This window comes from Pithys albifrons, chromosome 7, assembly GCF_047495875.1.
Source record: "Pithys albifrons albifrons isolate INPA30051 chromosome 7, PitAlb_v1, whole genome shotgun sequence".
NCBI classification, from domain to species: Eukaryota; Metazoa; Chordata; class Aves; order Passeriformes; family Thamnophilidae; genus Pithys; species Pithys albifrons.
The window spans coordinates 13185650-13207903 of NC_092464.1; positions in this window are offsets into that span (position 1 = coordinate 13185650).

Genomic DNA, 22254 nt, shown 5'->3' on the forward strand with positions numbered 1-22254 from the left:
ATGGTCCTGGACAACTGGCTCAAGGTGTCCCTGCAAGAGCAAGCAGATTGGACCACATAGCCTCCACAGGTCCCTTCCAACGTCAACCATCCTCTGATTTTGTGACCTGTAGGAATGTAAGGACTGTGGTAAACACTGAGTACAGTTCTGTGGCTTTGTTCAGAAGAGAAATATTTGTATTGCTATTACTGACATCATTTCAGTCACATGGCATAAGGAACAAATGTGGCCTTATTCTGTCGGTGATGAAGGTGTCTAGATAGGAGCTTCCTGCTTTGGATTGTGGAATAACTGTGGTAATGTGTTCCTAGGGTAATATGCTGCCTCTCTCTGTGCAGTATTTTAGGTACATTGGAAGAGTGGGATTTATTTAACCAAAGTGAGACGTTCCCGCTAGGGAGGCTGGATTCCCACTCAGGATACATAAAGTCCTGTTTGTACTGCACGTCTCGCCTTACTGGTAGACAGGCAGGATTATTCCTCTTATGGCAGTGTCAAATCCATTTATTTAGTCTTGCACATTTAGTCTTTGCAAAGGGCTGATATTTTTCTTGCAGGCTTTTTCGCTGCAAAAGCTGCAGACATAAATTAGAAATCTGTTTCTTTAAGTATTTTTCAGGGCACTCTCTTGGGAAATGGGAGACCTGAGCTATAAATCTCATCTCATTCTTGTGGTTAGCTGTGTCCTGTGAGCCTGTCTGCAGAACTGTCAGTGCATATTTTGTTACTGTTCTTTAATGAACAATAAGATATTTCTAGAGAGCAGCAAATAGCACCATGGAATTAAAATGTATGTAAGAGTTCTTTATTCACATTTCCAAAATGAAAAGGGACCTGTGATAATTCAGTTCATTTTAGAAGGCTTTTTGTACTGCCAGTAAGGATCAGACCCTTGAACTAATGCAACTTTCTGCCCACTCAAAATCTGCAAATATAAGAGGCAAGAACCCAATGGGTGGAGTCGTGCCAGTATTCTCACAATGGTGTAAATTGCTTTGTCAGTATCAGTCTGACTGCACTGGGTAACTTCTGCCAGAGTTTAACACAAAAAGCTTCCTGAGCCAGGAAGATAGACCAGTCTATGAAAGCTTGAATCAACATTTTGGTAGTTTTGTGTCACTAGTTTGCTTTTGTGTTACTATGCATCTGCTTTACTCATTTCCCAATTCCCGACTTTGGTTTGTTGTTTTTTTTTTAAATCCTTTCTGATGACATTACATAGAATTAAATTACTTCACTGAACAAATCATGTTCATAAATTTGTCTTATTGATTGTGCAGAACACAGTGCTTCAAGAACCCAGTGTGCTGCACAGCTCCTGTGCAGTTCTGCAAGACAATAAAATGATTTATTCTAATGGATGACCTATTTATGATGGAAAAACAAATCTAATTTCAGTTACTGCTCTAATTAGGATGACTCATGAAAACTGGAACTTTTGTTTTAGTATAGGTCAAAAAACAATGAAGAATTATTATATTCATTATGCAGACTCCTTCTATCTGTTATTTACCAGTATAAATAATATATTTCAGTTTGTGTTTTTGTTGATAATAAATTTTTGAGACAGAAAGGATCTCTAAACTGCTTTTGTTATTCTTTCAGAGATGCCTGCAAAGGGACATCAATATTGTGACTGATTATAATATTTGATATAGACATTCATAGGGAGAGAAAAAGATTATCTGCTACATCAGGTTTCTATTTTTTAGAAGGTTTTTTCAGTGGAGTAAAGACAAAAGAAGAAGCAGCAGGGCCAGCACTGCTGGAATAGAAAAGGTTGACTGCCTGCTCTGTCACCATCGTTGATCTCCAGAAAAGCCACACTGGGACACATGGGCCATCAGCAAGCAGTGGCAATAGTACAATAGAGCAAGTGTTTCTCCTAGAAACAGTAATTATGTGCCCACTCCTTTCACACGGAAAAGACAGAAGTGCAGCTCCCCAAGGACACCTCTCTGACTCTGTCTGAGCTTTTCAGCTCATTTATCCTTCTCTATGAAAATTCTAGTTCCAGGTAGGTCCCAGTCTATGATCCTTGGTTGCTTAAAATGATTGATGTTCTAAAAAGCAGAAAGAGCTTTATAAGCTTGAACTGCCGTCGTCATTTATGATTTTAGTGAAAGCAGCACCTTTCATGAAATAGGGTCAGTTCTTGTCAATATGAATTGCATGAATGCCCAGGGTGGCTCTTGATATCTCCATGTCCTAATGACAGGTGTTGAGAACAAATTTCACAAAACAGTTCAACATACAAAATCCATCAGTTCTATAGCCTCTCATAATATATTAGTACAAGTTTTGAGGTTATTGCTTTATTTTGCAGTAAATATTCAGAGTCCTTGGGGATTTTGAGTGGCTGTTGTGAAGACAAGCAAACTCCAGGGGCAGAAGGTATGTATTTCCATCACAAATTATTGACAAATATATTTTTGCTTAATAAAGGATAAATTACATGAGACCTTGCTTTACTGCTCAAAGAAGTTTCTAAAGCCCTCCAAGAGGCTGATATGCATTTCTAGTTCTTGCTCCCTATACTAATTTGAAGAAAATAAATTTCTGGAAAATTATTTTTGTGTCCTCAGATTAACTTTCAGTGTGGTTACAATTTGTGGACAAAATGTTTCAGAATACGTGAATTCCCAGGGGAAGTCACGTATATTGAAGGGTTGAAACATCAGGGGACAATGTTTGAGAAGTGATGCCTCCCAGAATTTAATGAAAGTGATGCAAATCAGCCCAACCCTTAATTCAACACTGTGTCTAGAAGCCTTAAATAAAGACTTTTTTTCCAAGTTAAAGGGAATAAATAAAACCTTCAAGCAGTGAAGCAACAACAGGAAAAACACATCAAAGTCATCTGGCACATCCTTTAAAAAATAGCCTTCCAAATGTGCTGGTCAAGTCAGTGAGATGGGGGAAAAATAAAAAGAGCAAATGTACTTTCTTTTCTCCAGTGTTTTTAGGTCAGGTATCAAAAATATGCTTGGAGGATTACCCTTTACTCAGTAGGAAATAAAAGTAAGAGCTAACCTGTACTCCTTTACTGCTAAATGTTAGACCTTTACATAGAACATACATCTGAGTTTAAGTGAGAGATTTTGCATATAGTTGTGGGATAATCAGAAGGAAAACTCCAATTCCAGAAATCCCAGTGAGTGTGAAGTACTTCAGTTAGCAAACAAATCCAAAATAGGCCTTTCAGATAAATTAAGGAATGAGTTGACTCAAACACTGATGTTCTGAGTTTTGGAATGTTGGTTCTTTAATATTCCTAATTTGATTAGTTCTGTTTGGTGGGAGTTTTTCTGGAGAAGAATAGAAGTAAAGGACAGTGCAAGAAATTAATCCCTAATATATTTCTAGTAGTATTTAGCAATAAGGGATTTTGTAGAATTTCCCAGTTTCTAAGCCATAGAAGTATGAATCCATTGGGACAACTAATTTAAAATAGAACTTTCTGAGACATTGTTTGAAACCCCATCAAAGGCAATGGGAATCTGTCCAATAATTTTAGTGGGAAAATTCCTAATTATTCCAGGGAGATCAGGATTTGGCAGAAGCTACCAAAGCAGAGGAATTAAGCATAAAAGAGAATTATGCCCTACAAACGTACTATAATAATGTATACCAGAACTTAAAGTAAGACCATTTCTTTTCTGAATGTGTTCCTATGCCTATGTCTGTGTCACTCCAAATTTCTAATGGCTTTCCTTCTAAGTGCTAGCGAAAACCCAGGATTGTTTACTGTCTGAGATCAAAAGTGAACTGCACTGAACGCATTCCAATGTCTATAGAGGACAAGTATGTTTACAGAGGATATAAAATAATAGCAGAATTAAGGTGCTATTGACATTTATTTAGAAAAACAAAACAAAACAAAACAGGAAAGTTTTGATATCTGGTCTCTGGAATCAAAATTAAACTGCAGTTACTTTCATGATGAATAGGACCTGGGAACCAGTAGCTCGTAACAATGAAATCTCACTTTTTAACACACACAAATTTCCATTTGATGCCACTGGGAGAGTTGCACTTCTTCCAATGAACTCAAGAATGAATGTACATTTCTAAGATTAGTTTTCTCTAGAGGGAAGTTTATTTTCAAATAAATGTATATTCATTTTCAGACTTCCAATGTGCTCAGATAGTAACCTCTATATTGATTTGTAAAACTGAACATGTGCCTGTCATATTAGCCTTAGCTGTTACAAATCAATAGTAAATAATTAGCATTAATGGTTAACAACAGCCAAGCTATACACAATTTGGCATTCAGTTAAGGGTTTCTGTGCTGAAGAAATATTCCTGTCTTAGCTTACTAGAAACTATTAATTTCTGTTCAACTCTGAAAGACCATTCAGCCCTTGGTCAGTTGGATATTTAGTTTAACCGTTGTAGAATACTATTTGTTTGACTGCCTCATTATTTTCTGGTCTCCAAATGACTGAGTCACTGCAAGTACTTATCTGGAGAAATGCCTTTTACATTTGTTAAAATATTCTTCCCCTTATTGCTGGCCCTGCTGTTGTCTGGGCACTGACTCATCCTGAGAACCTTTTTTGCTCTTTTAGAGATGTTAACATGTACTTTTTTTCCTTTTTATTTTTCTTCCCCAATCATTCTTTCAAAAATATGGCAGTACTCTAAAATTGGCTCAGTTCTAAATGATTGTAAAAGTATAATTTTAAGAGACATTTGTGTGATTTAAATGTATAGGAATTAATTCACAAATTCATTTTTTAATATTTATCCAGAACTGTAAAATGTTGTAAAATTGTAGCAGAAAATTGGTGCATACCAAAACTAGATGGAAATTATCCTTGTGTTGTGACTAATACTCTTTGAGTTTTACTCTCACATATTGCTGCTGCTTTCATAGAAATCAACAGGTTATTCCTCTGAGTTCAGTGGGAACTGATCTAAGTTGTCAGTTACCCACAAAATACTTTCTCTAACTTTGGCATATAAAAAAGCAGTTTCAGTCCTGTTAGTGAAATTTGTGTTTCTGCAAAGTAAAAAAAAACAAAACAAAACAACAATTTATTCCCAAGGGACCAGGACTTGGCTCAGGTCATTGCTAAGACTTCAGTACTAAGAACTGCAGTATGAATGTGAATACAGCAGTAGAAGATACGGCAGCACACCATTTCTAAGCATTTAACTGTCTGACTGTCTGCAGACAGATAAACTTAAACCTCTGCCCCCACTTTAATCAGGACTGATCATTTCCAAGTATAGTTGTCATAGTCTATGCCCCTGACATCCACCGTATAACTGTGTGAAGTGTCACCACTACAGCTGCATAAATATTGAAGTAGTGAGAAAGCAACACAAAAGAAGAAGATAGACTATCTGGGGCCTTGTTTCAGAGCAGTTAGTCACTGAATCATAGGGACAGTTTTCCAGGTCATATTTATTTTAGAAGTAGCATCATTTTTGTAATGTGTTAATGACCATCAGTTATACTAATGAAAAAGGGAGCACTAACACTAGTGTCAAAAAACTAATTTCTCAGAAGTTCGTCTTTTCGTTTTCCCTCCTTCCTGGTCCATCCTGTTCACCTATAGGTTGACATTGGAACTGAGGAAAATGTTTACTGCCACACATGCAAAATGCAGCTGTTACATTGAAAGATAGTTAATACACTGCAGTAAGCTGTTAAATTAATCTGAAATAAGAGGAAAAACAATTAGCCTGTCATATAGGCCACTCCCTTCAATGTTAAGATAGAGGCCACATTCTTTAAAAGCAGACTTTTTTCACCTAGTTGATGGATATTTATCATTGTCTTTAAATTGTTTTATTCTGAACAAGTTTTATTTGTATCTAAAATAGAGATGTTTGGTGGGTAATTAGGCAATGTCTCCATAAAATCATAATTGTATCAACAGGTGAGACAATAATTACATTAAACTGAATTTTGCACAGTATTCCCCATTCATGTGTAACTCACAGAAACATAAGCAGAAGTTGGACACAGTGATGGATGTAATTTGTCTGGAATCATTTAAAAGAAAAAAGGACATTCTGGAAAGACAGAGCATTCCTTAGAGACCTAGTCAGAATTATAACCTTACACAATCCTTCCTAAATTCTCACAACTTTCATATGGTTGTTGTTTACACATGTATAGTTCCTGTACTGCCAAGACAATGTGGATTCAGAGGAAAGTCAGGATGAATCCTCTCCATTTGGGTCAATGTGCTGTTGGATCACATTGTTCGTCTTCTGGGGAAAACCTCAGTCTAATGTGTAGAAAAGTAATTTGGTCCTCATTATGTTGCAGTTCATTATATATTCATGTGCTGATGGAGATATATGTGGTCTTAACAAAAAGACTTATTGCCTATTTTTATATCATTTTAATGGTTTACTATTGTTTCAAGGAATGGATTTCAGCCAGCATGAATAGTATATTTCAATACAGAAAATTATTGTCATCAGGACTGGTTAAACTAATCCTCTGAAATTTTTGGCCACACTTTTTCCTTTCTGTGAATTTTTCATGATTTTTATTTGCCTTTGTTTTTTCTGCTTTTTCTTCTGCTCCTTTTTTTTTTAATTGCTTGGTCTTTAGTTCTACTCTAGTTTCATGAACTTAGACAATTTCCTTGAGCATGGCATATTTCTTAGTACTTTCCCCACACTTATTACAACTGAAAGTATTTAAAAGTCATTATAGCTACGGTCACGAAAGTTAGTAACTTAATATAAAAATCATGCAATGTTTCCAGCATTATCACATTGGTGTTCCTTTACTTCTTGGTTTCTCAGCTTTAAGTATTATACTTAAGTCACATTTTCCAGCTTTTCTTTCCTATGCTAAAGTTAGCTTCAGATTCCTTATATTCAGACAAGTCTATCTGATATTTTAAAAACTTACATACTCTCCAATGAAATGAGAGCTATTAATATATTGTCAGGATTTTGATTTATGGGGAAAAGGCTTTTCCCCCTGTTCATCTGTTGACTAAAAAGTGTCCAAGAAGCAGAGTCGAGTGGACCTTAATTCTTCTCCCAGCTTGTCCCCAGTTTTGCTATTCACTTTGTCAAGTGGTCAGAGTTCTTTGTGAAAGATGCTTGCTGATGCTTTAAAGAAAACCTGTCCTGGGAAAGATCCCAAAGGTCATCTAAGTGAGCCCTTAGTCTCAGACAAAGCCAATGGTTCCATGAGATATTTGCCTAACCTTTTCTTAAAACTTTCTTTTATATGATAAACAAGATAATATGTTCCAGTAATTACTCACTTTACAGTCTGATTCTCTTTTCCTTCATGTTCAGTTTATCTCTTTCACTACCATTTCTGCTTACCTTTTAACTTTTCATGTGTCAGGATTGTTGCTTCAGAAATGGTAACTGCAATTCCCTTCTTTACTCCAGGTCAAATTTTGTTAAAGTTTTATCATCCCATAGCATTCTTCTGAATTTTCCTTGATTCCTACCTGTGAATGCAGTTCTCTTTACTGGACAAAATATTTCAGATGAAGCCTCTTCAATATTTTGTAAAGGGACACAATTACCTGTGGATCATACTTCTGTTTATACATGCTTATCGATACTTGCCTGCTGTTGCACAAGCAATAACGAGAAACAAGAGGCAAAAGAGCCCTTTCTTTGTGGTCTCATATCCCTAGGTTATTTCATGCACAAATCAGTTCTTCATTCTAAATCTGTGTTGACAACTTCTAACCTAACTTTTGATCTTTGTACTTTTCCTTATGCTATTTAAAATTTTCAAAGCAATGCTCCAAACTGTTAACTATAATTCCAATTCAGGACATTGTAGTGACATTAAATATGTTAAATGAGCATCATCTGTAATTGAAATCAGCAGAGGTTTTATTCTGTTATTCTAGTAATGAGTGAAAAGAGAGCAGTACCCAATGATGACCCCAGAAGAAATCCATAAAATTGAGCCAACATTAGATATTCTTTAAGTATGATCTTCTAGCTGGTTTTGCCTATATTTGATCATAGATCCAACTCATGAAATTTTCAACCTCATTTTGAGAAGATTATATAGGGCATTTTAAGAACTTTCCTCTGGCTGACACACATCTAAACTGGTTTTTCTCCTCTGTCCATATTATTTGTTAGTTGATAAATGAAATAGTCTTAAATTTTTATTCTTATTTATTCTAGAGAAACAGCGTAGACTCTTTCACATTTCCTATTATTCTCTAGGATAATTACTTACAAAAAACTTTTAGTTCTTTACTTAGTATTTTTCTGCAAATGAAAACAAAATGAATTGATTACAATAACACAGCTCCTCATCTTCTTCCTCTTTTAAAGAGACATATTATAGTCTACATCCTCAATGAAATTCTTTAGTCACCTATCTGCAGTATACCAGTTAAGAATCTTGACAAATTGGACACCTCTTTGAAACACTACAGAGAGAAAAATAACTTTTATATATTTGGATTAAGTACTAAATAAGTATAGACAGCTAATTAAGATGACCCCTGAATATTTAAAGTTATGGACCAAAAAAACTTAGTTTTATTCATGGAAACATCATCCATTCTTCATGAGTTCTAATTCTTCATTAATATTTTAGAGAGTTTTTAGGTTTTTATCTCTAACTGATACAGAATGAATTTTCCCAGACTCAGTTGATCTAAATAGACATGTATCTGTTCTAGCTTAATTTTTTTACTCCTTATTTTTTTATTATGCTAAATTCAACTGAAACCATTGGAAATTTTGTTGAAGGATGATGTAAAATGACACAAAACTCTGCATTCTTCATTTTATTACCCATTGAAAGCTTTTGTTATTGAGTAGTCAAAGAGGTCTTTTTTTGTCATCTTTACTACAGTATTCCCATTCTTTCTCATTATACTCTATAGACTTTTCTAGTTCCATAATATTCAGTGCTTTAGTTTTTGTCCCTAGAGCCTTTCTCCTGCAGTTACATGAAGTCATTTGACCTACTCTGCTAAATGCTTCCATCAAAATTTGTGGATCACTGAAAAGCTGATGATGTAGAAAAATTAACAATTTAAATATTTTTTCAGTCTTCCTCCACATCAGAATGGTGGGTGCTTGTATTCTATTAATATAACTTCCTTCAGGATGTGCCTTAATTATAACAAAGCTGAAAACACCCCAAACAAAATATTAAATTAAATTAAATTGAAGTTGCAGATGATGTTTTGATTGTGGTAATGTGTAATCTATGGAAATCTGGAAAAATAACAGAAGAAAAGAGTTGTAGTAAAACTCCAGAGCATCAAGGATTCATTTCAGCAAGGCTACTTCCAGGCAAACTCAAACTTTTCACCATGCGTGGCTTCTATATATACTTAATAAATATTTCATTCCTACTGTTCAGTCTGTTCAATCCACCCCTTGTTAATGAAACAGTTGTTTTTGAAAGCTCATCTATTTATATCCACCTGCTTCGCATGCACAAGCAGACTGCTTGATACAGAGAGATGAGAGACATAAATATAGATTTACATTAATCTCATTTTGACTTTGCATTTGATATTACCAGAATACTTCTAAATCTTAAAATACATTAGTAGAAAACCAGTGCCTTGGAAACATAAATCAGACATGATTTGTCTGATTGATTGGTCAGACATAAGAAATCAGACATGTAGTTATGTTGTTGACATGTTTGTTCCTCATGCTGAATTCCCCCACAAAGAGAGCATTGGGAATACAATATGCAAGCTGTACAGAACAGTCATTAATACCATTAAGTATACTTTACTAAAAAATGCCTTAAGTATAAGGTTTTGGTCCTGCTTTAAGATTTTCATGTCTATGACCTTTAAAGGAGCCTAGTTGGTAAAGGATACTGTCATTTTTCTTACAGTGTTTCTCTGTGTATGACTTCAGACATAAAATATTACAATGTCCAAGGTATTATCTAATCCTTTGTCCTTCTTATATTACATGATCAAAGACACTATGAAACCAATAATGAGAGTAACATGAGTTCTGCTTTATTTCACTTAAGTAGAGAAAATGTCTTTAAAAATGCATTGGGTTTCAAAGTCTGAGGAAGGTTGAAGTCAGTGTTTCTATTTTGCTTTTCAAGAATAAAGAATTCTCCTCACTTGGTATGCAATTATCATCTGGACCTTGACACTTGATATGAACATGGAAGCAAAGGGTTAAGTCTGCATTCAGAAATACTTTTCTAGAACCTGTATTTGACATATTTTCAAGTTTTTAAAAAGAAGATAAAATCTACCCATCTGTCTAAAGTCTTAAGCTCTGTAGTGACAGACATTCGCAATCCTTTGGCCTGTGTTAAGTAGAAAATCAGATCATAGTGGTTTCTCTTAACTACATTTATTAATGTAGTTTAAAAATTAGAAATAATCATGGCAAAGATTGTGGTCAGACCTTTTCCATGCACTGGAATTGGAATATAGCACTGTGGAAAAAAAAAATTAAATAAATGTGAATGGAAGTTCACTGAAGCTCTGCAGAGCAGCACAATTGATCCCAGGTGTAAGCTACTGAGTGAAAACAAGTGGGCAGAAGATGAGATTTGCACACCGCTGTTACCTTTAGGAGGAAAACTAGGAACTGTTTTATTTTATTTAAGTGGGAAAATAAAAGTAATTTACCATATTGAAATAAGCAAAATAAAATGCATCAGGGCCGAGAACAAGAAATGGATGAGGTGTCTCGTTGCCATTTCAAGAACCTGCTTAGCACTGAAGTCACTCATCCAAAAGACAGTGAGACCTGAGTACCAGACCAAACTGTCCAGATGGCTTTACTCTGTTGCATTTACACTGAGTTTTACGTCAGACAAACAGCAAATAAAAAGATGAAGGGGAAGATTTGAAACACAAAAAGCAAAAAAATAAACCAAAGAAACCAAAGTGTCTGCCTAACAGCTAGTCTAATTCTTTCTCTTCAGCAAAAATCTCTTCTATTTTAAGCCTGTTCTGCACTCTGATAGCTAGGAGAATGAGGATCCAAGCAAGCTCAGGTGTAAGAAGGATCATCCTACTTACCTTCTCAGAGAGTGGACTACTTCTCAAGAAGTAGCAAGTAAAGGAGCAAGAGCACCTGCTCCAGTCAGATTTAGTCAGTACAGCACTTCTCATGACCAAATCCATGGCTCTGATGAAGACTTGACTCCTGGAAGAACAGGGAGGTCTAAATCCTAACTTGCCAGAACATCAGGAGGAAGAAGAATTCAAACAGGCTTCTACACCAACTGCCTGTTTCCCCCACCGCCATTCAGAGGTGTGACACTTTCCAGAAGTGCCTGACTCTTTCTGGGTGCCATGTTTGGAGTGGCCTTTCATGCAGCTTTACCTGTGTGCCATGGAGAGGTCTGACCTACTCCGGTTGTCTAGCTCCCTCTATAGTCAACCGACAAAGGTGCTGCCAAAGGCTGGATGGTTCATCCTTTCTCCTGTTGGGCCACCTGGGGTTAATGGATAAATCGCATTGGGTCTGGTTATTCCTGGCTGAAGGGGAACCTTGCACCTTCAAAAAAATCCCTAACTTTTGGATGACTTAAATTATGAGAAATATCTTTCTTGCAAAAACTTGCATATTCTAACAAAAGCTATTCATTTAATGATTGTAATATCTGAGTAGAACACTACCAGCTACACACTCTGACCCTCACTTTATCCATTCTTAACACGATGGCACCAGTTAAATGTCTTGTGGTAATACTATACTGACACCTGCCTCAGTTGTCAGCTTAAAACTTGGATGAAAAATTTATAAATTAATTCTTTTATTAGATTTGTATCAATCAAGTATCAACTTTTTTTTTATTGTCAGAATCTTCTAGCCCATTTGAGTGCCAGACTTCTTAATGAGTGAATCTACATGCTTTCATAAGCTCAGATTTACTCAAGCATCCTTTTCAACATGGTCGAATGATTTGCATTTCCCTGAGGATGTTATGAACCCCAACTTCCAATCTTACACGTTCCCAACAAATGTGGCTGTAAATTCAATTCCAGTAAGCAGACTTTCCTTTTACTTTCAGCACATTCCCTTTATTAGACTACATACATTCTAGACTTTATATAAACGGCAAAAAACCCCCAAACAAACAAACTATTTCTTAAGATGTGTTTTCTATTCCTATGTTGCACAAGGAATGCCATACAGGAAAAAGGTATGTGGTCTTATGAACCCTTCCAAAAGCAGAAACAAAATTGTTTATTTATAAAGCTAGAGGAAAATTTACTGTGGAACCTCAGAGTCTGAATGTGTTGTTTTGCAGTTAAATGCAAAATTAATTATGTTAGGAACTTCAGGTTAGCTAAACAGGGTAGGCTTTTTTCTTGTTTATTTGTGTGTGTGTGAGTGAGAAGAGGGTTACTATATATGGGATTTCCTGGTTAGTTTTGAAACAATACAGGGTATGGAAAAGTCAAAACTATTATTTTCTTTCATGCCCATGGGATCAGGGCCACAAAACCAAGAAAACAATGTGGTCTAGATCCAAGAATTTACTTAGAAAAATACAGCTGGCTTTGATATGTCTAGATAGTTTAAATATCCAAAATTCGGAAAGGGCTTGGGACACCAAAATTATAGTTTTATTTCTACATAGTTTTAATGATCTCCAACTTCCTTGCCACCACCATCACTCATCACTGATTATTCACATATACTCTTAACATAAGAAACAATTTTTATTAATCCACATTTATAAAGGAGATGAGAATATCACCCTCTATTTTAAGAAAATGAAAAAGGTATACAGAAAAACATAGATACTACTGCTATGACAATAAATTTGTAACTTGGACTAGTTAGAAGCTGAGATAATGCTGGAGTACTCAAATGCTTTTGTACTGCTTTTGTTGGATTTCAATCTCCTTTTCAAAATGGCATAATACACTTCCTGTTTAGATGCTTCTTATAAAAGGTGTGTTGAAGAGGTTGACTCTAATCTGAGTGGCTGAATCAATAAATGGTTCACTGCAATGGCTCTTTCTTGGAAAGCAACTCCTAATTCCAGCAACTGCATTTCCAGAAATATTTGGATCCCTCTCAGATCTGCAATAAATAATTTGTAGTTGTTAGAGGAATCATCCCTTCTTTGTGTATTGTGTCATTTTGTTGTGCAATCTGGTGAAACTGGTCCCAAATGTAAAACCTTGACAGAAATAAAAAAGCATATAGTAATGCAGAGCCAGTAATGTCACCAGTTTCTTCCTACATTTTGATATAAATCAACACCTAATACTGGCAGTAGTGCAGAACCATAGTTTACATATGACTGACTCAACTGGACCGTTGGTTTTCAAGTAAATAACCCCAAAAGAACTATTGATTCATCAATCAGACACCTGCAAAAAAAGATATTTAGAAAGTAAAATCACTTCTGGGGCATTGTGGGAACTTGAACACATGAAAGACAGTAACGCTGAATCTTAATTTTTAGCTACTGATATTTGAAGAGATAATGACTAGCTTGTATAACTGAATGGCTTCCTGAGAAGGAGAAATCTTGCATTTTCAGGTAATTAAGGTATGAAGCACTTATAACATCAGCCAGTATATTTTTATTTTTTATTTAAACACAAGATTTAATGTTAAAAACTGAGTATGTTCCTTTCACAGCACCTTTATTAAATTGCAAGGTAATGTCAATTAGTGACACATTGCAGTGCAGAAGAGCCAGATGATCAATATCCTTATGGATCCAGTACATTATGGTCAATTCAGATGCTTCAACAATTGGTCATCTGTTACTGATGTTGGTCATTTGTATTTGTATCATAGAGAAATTCTTACAGCCTATGGACCAGATCCCTTCCAGGTTGAAACTAAACTAGAAGACACCTCCAGAGGGACTTCTGATGATTCCCAGTTCCTAATGGGCACATAGCTTGAAGAATCAGACCAGAAGTAATCTGAACTGCACCCCCAAAATTCAGGTAGTCTGGATTAGGGGACTTTAGCATTTTCTGTAAGTGTCTAAAGAGAGAATGTCAAGGTAATGGAATCAGGTTGTACTTGGTGGTGCCAAGCAATAGGACAGGAGACAACAGTCAGAAACTGATGCATAGGAAGTTCCACCTGAATATGGGAAAGATCTTCTTTATCGCGAAGGTGACCAAGCACTGGAACAGATTGGCCAGAGAAGTTGTAGAGTCTCCCCCATTGGAGATATTCTGGAATTGTGTGGACACAATTCTCTGCAATGTGCTCTAGGATGACCCTGAATGAGCAGAGGGATTGGGCCAAATACCCATCATGGTTCCCTCCAACCTTACCCATTCTATGATTCGGGGTGTGTGTGTGTGTGTGTGTGTGTGTTTGTTTTTTGGTGTTTTTTTTTTAAATTTTATTTTTATTTTGTAGGTCTGCAGTGAGCATAGGGCAGTATGTGCTGACACACAGAAGTCAGCACTCTCTCTGTGGACTGAATATAAAAGCAGTTTTCTAATTAGATATAAAGTAACTAAAGGGACTAGTTTCCTAGTTTAAGCTTCACAGTGAAGTACCTTAAAATAATTACAGTTGTGTGGTTTATATGCCATATTCTGAGGGAATCTGCAGAGCCTTTTAGGGGTTAACCTATATCACAAAGACCATTGACTGTCTGGAAACCAGTTTCTGCTGCCTGATGCATTGCATTAGAGAGGGAGCATATTCTGAGCCTGATGTCTATTGTGGCAAATATTCCATATCTCTTATGTTATTGACTTAGTTAAAATTTGTTTGGATTGCCCAGGGAAGCTAAATACTGCGGCTGCGGTACTAGTATGGACCAATTTCAGATCCGTATCCTTATCAGAGAAACTGCAAAGCAGAGAACAGACCTTACCTTTGTCACCCTTTAAACAAGGTCAATTACATTAATGCATCGTGATCTTTTGTTAGACTGTTCAGAAATACAATTTGAAAACAAAAGAAACCAAAACACATTGACCTATGTTGCATTATGATTTGTTTAATTTTTTTCTACTGGACCGATATTTTTGAAAATCTGATATATTATTAAAATTAAATATTAGATTTATTTTCATGTAGTTTTATTCTCTTTGAAAGGCAGAGTCCTTTAAATAATGTATTATGTGCTTAAGCCCTCTTTATGCAGTAAGACTTGTGAAAATGACACCTTTGGAGCATACACAGGTGCAAATGTATTTCACCACCACCCTTAAAATAAATATAACTCAGACTTCTTCTGAAGAAACTGTTTAATTATGCATTACTTTTTATCTCATTATTTGTTTAAACATTCAGAGTTTTTTTCAGGACTGACATTGAACCAGTAGTTTGTGTTTCTGTGTCCTGAAGGCACTGATAATTCTAAAACACTTGGGAGATTTATGAACTGTAGCGGACAAGTTTTCTGAGTACCCCTTAAAAGACCACACCAATTTATTAGCATGCCATTGTGACTTTTTAAAAATTAAAGACAAAATAATGAGTTTTTTCATCCATCTACTAAGACAGAAATTGCATTTTCATCATCTCTTGTAATACTTTTTATGTCATATTCCTTTCATTGATCTTGGAATAGAATTATATAGGAGTTTTCTTAGCAGGACTTATGAAATATTCAAATAGAACTTCGTAATCTGTTATAAAAATCTGGTCCCTTGCTTGCTTTGATTTACTGTTTTTATGTATACATGTTACTGTTGCTGGGCCCTATCCTCCGCTTTTACAAGGCAGTCAAACAACCAAGTGATCCAATAGAGAGAAAACAATATTTTTTATGTACTGATGATCCAATCTCAGTGTCTGCCATCCTGAGAATTTTGTCCCATGTGCATACCTAGCTAAGAACAGATATCTTCTCCATTGGATTGGAGAACTGACACTGTCACTGGTTAACTACTCATGGAAAACCAACACAATTGATTATCCTGACAACACTTTGAGAGTATTACTGATGATTTCATTTTGTGATCATGCTATGCTCTGGACACCATTGGTCAGAAGCAGGCCTTAATGACATTTCAGTTATTTGGGCCAAATATATTTGATTTTCTTTCTGACCGAAAGACTAGATTAGATAGATAACATCAAGACTCAATTCATATTCCTGTGAAATTAATTGTTTCAGTATTATCTTTAATAACTGATTAGGAATAAACAAGTTGAATCTTGTCTCTCTGGAGACAGTAAGAATTTTTCCACTTAGTGAACGTTTCATTCTCAGATTCAAACTGTTACAAGTTCTGTTGTTGGAGATTTCTAGAAAGGTGGTGTCCAAATTTGTCTGGAACTTTGTGATCTTCTCTCCTTATTTTTCATTGCCATTTTTGTCATTGTCAGGTGTACAATTAAACTAAGAATCTGTTTCATCATCAGCTGTGTGTGGACTTTGCAATTTGACCCTGCAGTAAAACCCAAGTTCTAAAATGTGATTCCCTAGTAACAAGTACATTTAAAGAATTTATTGCAAGATTGACCAGAATAGGAAAAGATCTTAAAATATATCAAATAATTGTAGACAAAATGCAGGAAATGAGTACATGCTCCATTGCTTTTTATAGTAAAATTTGTAGCAGAATGCAAATTCTTTTTAAGGACTGATTATAGGAACATTTTCAAAGGCAGCAAGAACAGTTAGTTATCTAGTTCTCACTGAAAACCAACGAAGCTTCAGTTTATTATTCTACTTTACACTGTCAAGAACTTCTTCAACTTGGCATATTTTGTGTTTATCAGTTTTGCATTTCAGTAAGTGTTGCGTTTTTTCCTAATCTTCTTTCCAGAAGAATATTATTTGTGAGATTCTGTTTTCATTTTGAAAAGTGAACTTACTTTTTTGTCCCCATTGTAACCTTTTCCTAAAGGCAAGAGAAAACTAAAATTAAATTAATCAAATAAATAAATTACAGAATATTATAACAATTCAGCTTAAGTAATATGGGTGTTTTGAGGAGTTCTTTCTGATTTTCTGAATTCTCATCCTCAACCATAATGTGCCTAGTTTTTGGGGTTTGTTTTGATTTGTTTAGTTTTCATTATGCAACACCCTTTTAATTTTCATGCAGCTCCAAGATGACTAAAGCAAGATTATCCAAGTGAATGCAGCACAAGATGTAGAAAACTCACATATAGATTAGCTCATACTGTTATCCCAGCTAATGCAGCCAGTCAAATTTTGGACATTTGGAAGGCTACCATTGTGGTGGTGTCTCCTGACACAGAGCCATAAGTAGTTTATTCTGGATATCTGTCACACAATATCTTTCGACTGTCTAGTGACACCTGCAATAGAGATCAGTGTATTCATGTTATTGCCTTTGACAGTCTTTATTTTTTAAAATCACTTTCAGTGGTCTTCCAGCTCATCCCTAGCATGTCTGTTTTCCTGTTTTCTGTCAGCATGTCATGTCAAAATATCTATCAGAACTACCACTACCCAGACAGAAAGGCATTGCAAATATAAAAATCCACATCTGCTACTTATGCATCTTTGCTTTTCAACATCATAAAAACAATCTCCATAGCAGAATTTCTATTAGGGTGGAATTGGGTGCCTGAAGGCAGGAGTAGTGGGTAAAATCATTCAGTACTTCTACTGCCAAATATGTTCAGTGACTTTAAAAGCCAGTTATCTTCTTGTTTTTAGAACACCTTAAATGCATTTGTGACAATTGCAAAGGCTGTCTTTGGACATCATATTTTCTCTGTCTGCAAGTAATTTTGAACAGCAAAGTAAATATTTATCTGAACAATGTTGAATGTTTCTTTTCCATATCCTGCACAAATGGTCATTTGCTCAGTCATTCTTACTGTACTGATGAATTTTAATTGCAAAATAACTGGAATAGGAAACAGAGGTCCAAGAAGGAATATCCTTGTGATCTGGATTTATCCTCAGAGTACTCACGATTCACTTAAAGTGTTTATATTGCCTGTCAGTTGATGTTCATAATTATTGTAGCACTAATAAGTAGAGGCGAAAACTTTTTTAAGCATCAGCTTTTCAGTGTTTGAGTCCAGGCATACTTAGACACCACACCTTTCACATCTTATTTAATTATCTTAACTACATTGAACATGAAAAACAGAGTGATATATGTGACAGTCAGATGGAATTTAGGGTATTTAGTATCTGAACAAGAATTGCAAGAAAAATTGCTGAGCGGTGTCAGTGCATGCTGGCTTATATTTTCGGGGAAGTCACTAACTTAGGTACCCCAGGCTCCCTATAAAAACACCAGAGATATAGTGCTTTTAGGCCATAATCCATTTGATGTGTTTATCTGCCTACTTAAAAAGAACTAAATAGCTCATTTGGCTTTAATGACTATTTTCTTCACAATGCTCAGATTTCAATTTATTATAAAGTCTCAGAGTGAAGAACTTCAAATGAATTGCGTGTCAGTCAAATGATTCAATTCAGGTTTGTTTTATCTTGCTATGTTAAACACAAGACATAAGGACCCAGATTTGCCTTCTCACTAATTTCAGCCAATTGAAAGTTGATTTCAGAACACAATTGATCGCAGCAACTAATACACATCATGTCATCTGTGGCAGGCAGGAGGTGAACGTTCTTTTCTATTGACTACAGTGGGGGATAGGTGATTCATTTACACTGAGGCAAATAGTAACTAGGTGGTTAAAATTAAGCAAGAGAAACATCCTTCATATATTAGCTTTATGGTTCCAAAAATACCTTTATGAAGATTTGAGCTATGTTGATCAGCCAAAGATACTGCCTTTGCAAAGGTGATAAACTAATTCAGGCACAAAGTCAACATTTTTTACGATGATGTTGCTAATTTTAAGTACAAGATACTCAAATGGAAGGTTAGGATGTTCCAACCTTTGATTTATTAGTGTCAGTCAGCCACTGAGGTCAGTGGAAACATGATATGATACAGCACAAATTGAATTAAGTGATGAAGTAACTTGTATGGGACATAAGAACTGCAACAATATACTCCGGCATGAATGATCTACCCCTTCTTTCTTCCTTGCCCTCCTTCAACACAACTTTTTTCCAGTAATCATTGTATGAGTCTCCGTCCTATACTCTTGGCCAGCAGCAATTCTTCCTTATTATATTCAAGGCCCTTGGATTTGGAATAGGCTTTTCACATTTGACAATGTTCTCCATCAACTAAGTAATGTTCTGTATAATTTCAGAGAAAAAGGTAAAGGGCCTTTTTCTACAGCAAGGTTAGGATGATACGTCTGATTCATACAATAGCAATCTAGCACAAATAAGAAAGACAACGGCTAAGTTAAGCAAAGGACATTTCAACACTATTTGGTGGTGTTTAACTTCTTGGCACAATTACTTAGGTAATGATGATGAGGAAACATTCTGGTGCATTTAGAAGTTCTCTTAAGTAATAGTGTCCTCTGCATAGTAATTTCCAGACTAAAAAGTTTTCATAAGAAACCATTTCCATGTGAAATTAATAAAAAACATCTTTCTTTTGTAGATTGCTCTAGATTTGCATGTCTTCTATTAGGAAATTCCTAACTTGTTTTATCTAGGGAAACATGCTCAAAATTAACTGCAGACTCAGTTGAGAAAATGCTTGCAATAATTCTTAGTGTTTTCAAATCCTGTTTTGATCCCATGCAAGTTCATGAGTTAGAAATTGCTACAATTTAATTAGGAAATTTTTGCAGTTGTCCAAATGTTTGCTTCTGTTATGTAAATAACAATGGAATAAATTATATTTTCTTGCTATTCAAATCAATGAAATCTAGATCCATAGTGAATGTATATTTACAGATCAAACAGTAACAAAATGGGAAGTAAATAGTTTGCTGTTACCTGATTTTGCCACTTTTTACAAGAAAGTGAGTGTTCAGAGAAGAGATTTACTTTGATTTAGATTACTTAACTGATTTGTATAACATTTCATAGCTAGAAACATACATTTATGGACTAAAATTATACTATCAACTTTGCATTTCATGGAAAGACAAGAAAGGAACATTTATTACTCAATATAAACTAGAAATATATATATTGTGGAATTGTCTAAATAATAGCTATTGTATATCAAATATAAAACTTTCACAAACCAGAGCTAGACAGCTCCTATTCACTTCTAGATTTGTAAAGTGGATTGGAATTATTACTGTTATTGACATAGACTATTTTAATGGAAATAAGTATATTTAACATAGTTTTCCATAAATCTTTTTACTCTTTACAGACAAATATTAAATATAGAAAATTTACATAAACATACTTTTTTCATCAAAATCTGAAGTCTTCAATTCCTAAACTTTGTTGCAGTACCTTAGTGCTACTTAGTGTGCCAACAAAGTTGCAGGTCATGTCTCTCATGCTCCCATTCCTCTTTGGAGATTGAGTTCATGTGTGTTATTTACCACATCTCCTGGTGCAGTGGGTCCTTGGTCTGGAGCATACTGAAAGCCTTGTCCAGTCATGGAGAACATCCATGCTGAAAAGGATGCAAATAAGCTTAAACATTAAACCTTAAGAAAAGAAATACTGCAGTATATCAGACTTACCTGTTTTGGTTCTTTATTTGGGAAAACAGTGTTAACATTATTTTTGTTTTGCTTTGTTTCTTCACAAAATTTTTACTAGATCTTGCACCTGACTAGAACTTCTAATGAACCTCATTGAAGATCAACAAATAACAATGGCCATGTGTGAAAGTTTTAAGTCTAAATTAATCAAATGGGGAAAATTACTAAAGTTACACAGGAATCTTTTTTTTAAGAAGAGACAGAAGTTTTCCAAAAGAATGATATTTCTTTTTATGAGAGACTAGTGTTTTGAAAACAGAAGAAACAGCTTGTTTGGGACAAACTTTCAGAGAATTCTGACCATCAGTCTGGCAGCTTCCTGGAGGCAGATGACAACATACAGCCCTGGGACTTATCAGATATAGTTTCCATACATGAAGTCTGTAAAGGGTTAGGGGAACTTCAGAGAGCTTTGGATTCTAATGGAGCTTGGTCTTTTCAGAGACTTTTTGGAGATCAGACTTTAAGTTTTTGATCTAGACACAGTTTTCAATGGTTTGAAATTAGGGAAGAAGGTTGCAGCCCTTTCACTGAAGATTTGGGCTTTTTTAGTTTTGAGGTTAGCTATTTGCACAACCTGGACTGTTGTCAGATAGTGGCAGCAGAGAAGGTCTAGGAAAAATGCAAGTACCATAAAATTAAAGTCAATGTTAGTTCAACTTTTATAGTAAGTAACAACAGAAGTATTTTTATCTAAAAAACATACTGAGCTGATGATAATAAACAATGGCAGCTTTTGGGACCATATTGCATAATGTTCAGGCAGTTAAATGCCTCCCTGACATCCGATCCCGTCAGATCTCGGAAGCTAAGCAGGGTCAGCCCCGGACTAGTACTTGGATGGGAGACCTCCTGGGAAATGCCGGGTGCTGTAGGTTCTAGTCCTGAGGACTTCACTGGCACTGTCCAAGCTCGCTCGGCTGTGGCAGATGAACCTCAGGACTGAAACGGTGGGGCCAGTTCTGCGCATGCTGAGCCTCACCTAAAATCCACTGCGCAGGCTGGAAGGGCACACCCACGTGGGGACAGCCCTTCCCAAATCTTTGTTTGTGAAGCTGAGCCACACACACGCACACACACGCATAATGTTCTGAGGCAATGATAGTCTTTTAATTGATTTCAGAAGAACTTTAATTCAGACTTCAAATGTTATTTCAAATAATCTGCCAGGTCATAACACCTTCCCTCATTCCAAACATCTCATTACTTGTCAAATGTCATTACTAAATGGGAGGGGAGACACCTCTTAAAAGAATGCTAATCTACTATTCATGTCAAAGGTATCTGGTTTTGACATTCTTAATTCTGCTATCTTCACCCTTTTCATACAATTATAATATCCTTGTAGTTTTTTAATGGAAAATATTACAACTAAATATGAAATATGCCATGAAGAAAAAGCTCTTTTTACTTGTTTTAGAAACCACATTCAGAAAGTAATTATTGTCCTATCCTTTGTCTAAAACTCCTTGCAATCATGCTACCTACGTAGAAATGTAGCTATCTAGAGCCACATCCACAGTGAGATTTAAGCAAGAAGTGCTTTTTTAAGTGTCCTACAAGATGCATTTCTTTCTTCAAATTCCACTGGAATTTACATTGGTATGAAATAATAAATAATCAGTGACTGGCAAAATGAGGGGAGAGGGAAAGGCTGGTAGACAGAAGAGGCAGAAAGTATGTAACTATATAGTGCAGAGGGTAAGTTATTAGCAAGATAAAATATTCAGATTCTTGTGCCAATGAATATTTAATCTGGTATATGGTGTGGAAAAAATCCAACAGGAGATACTT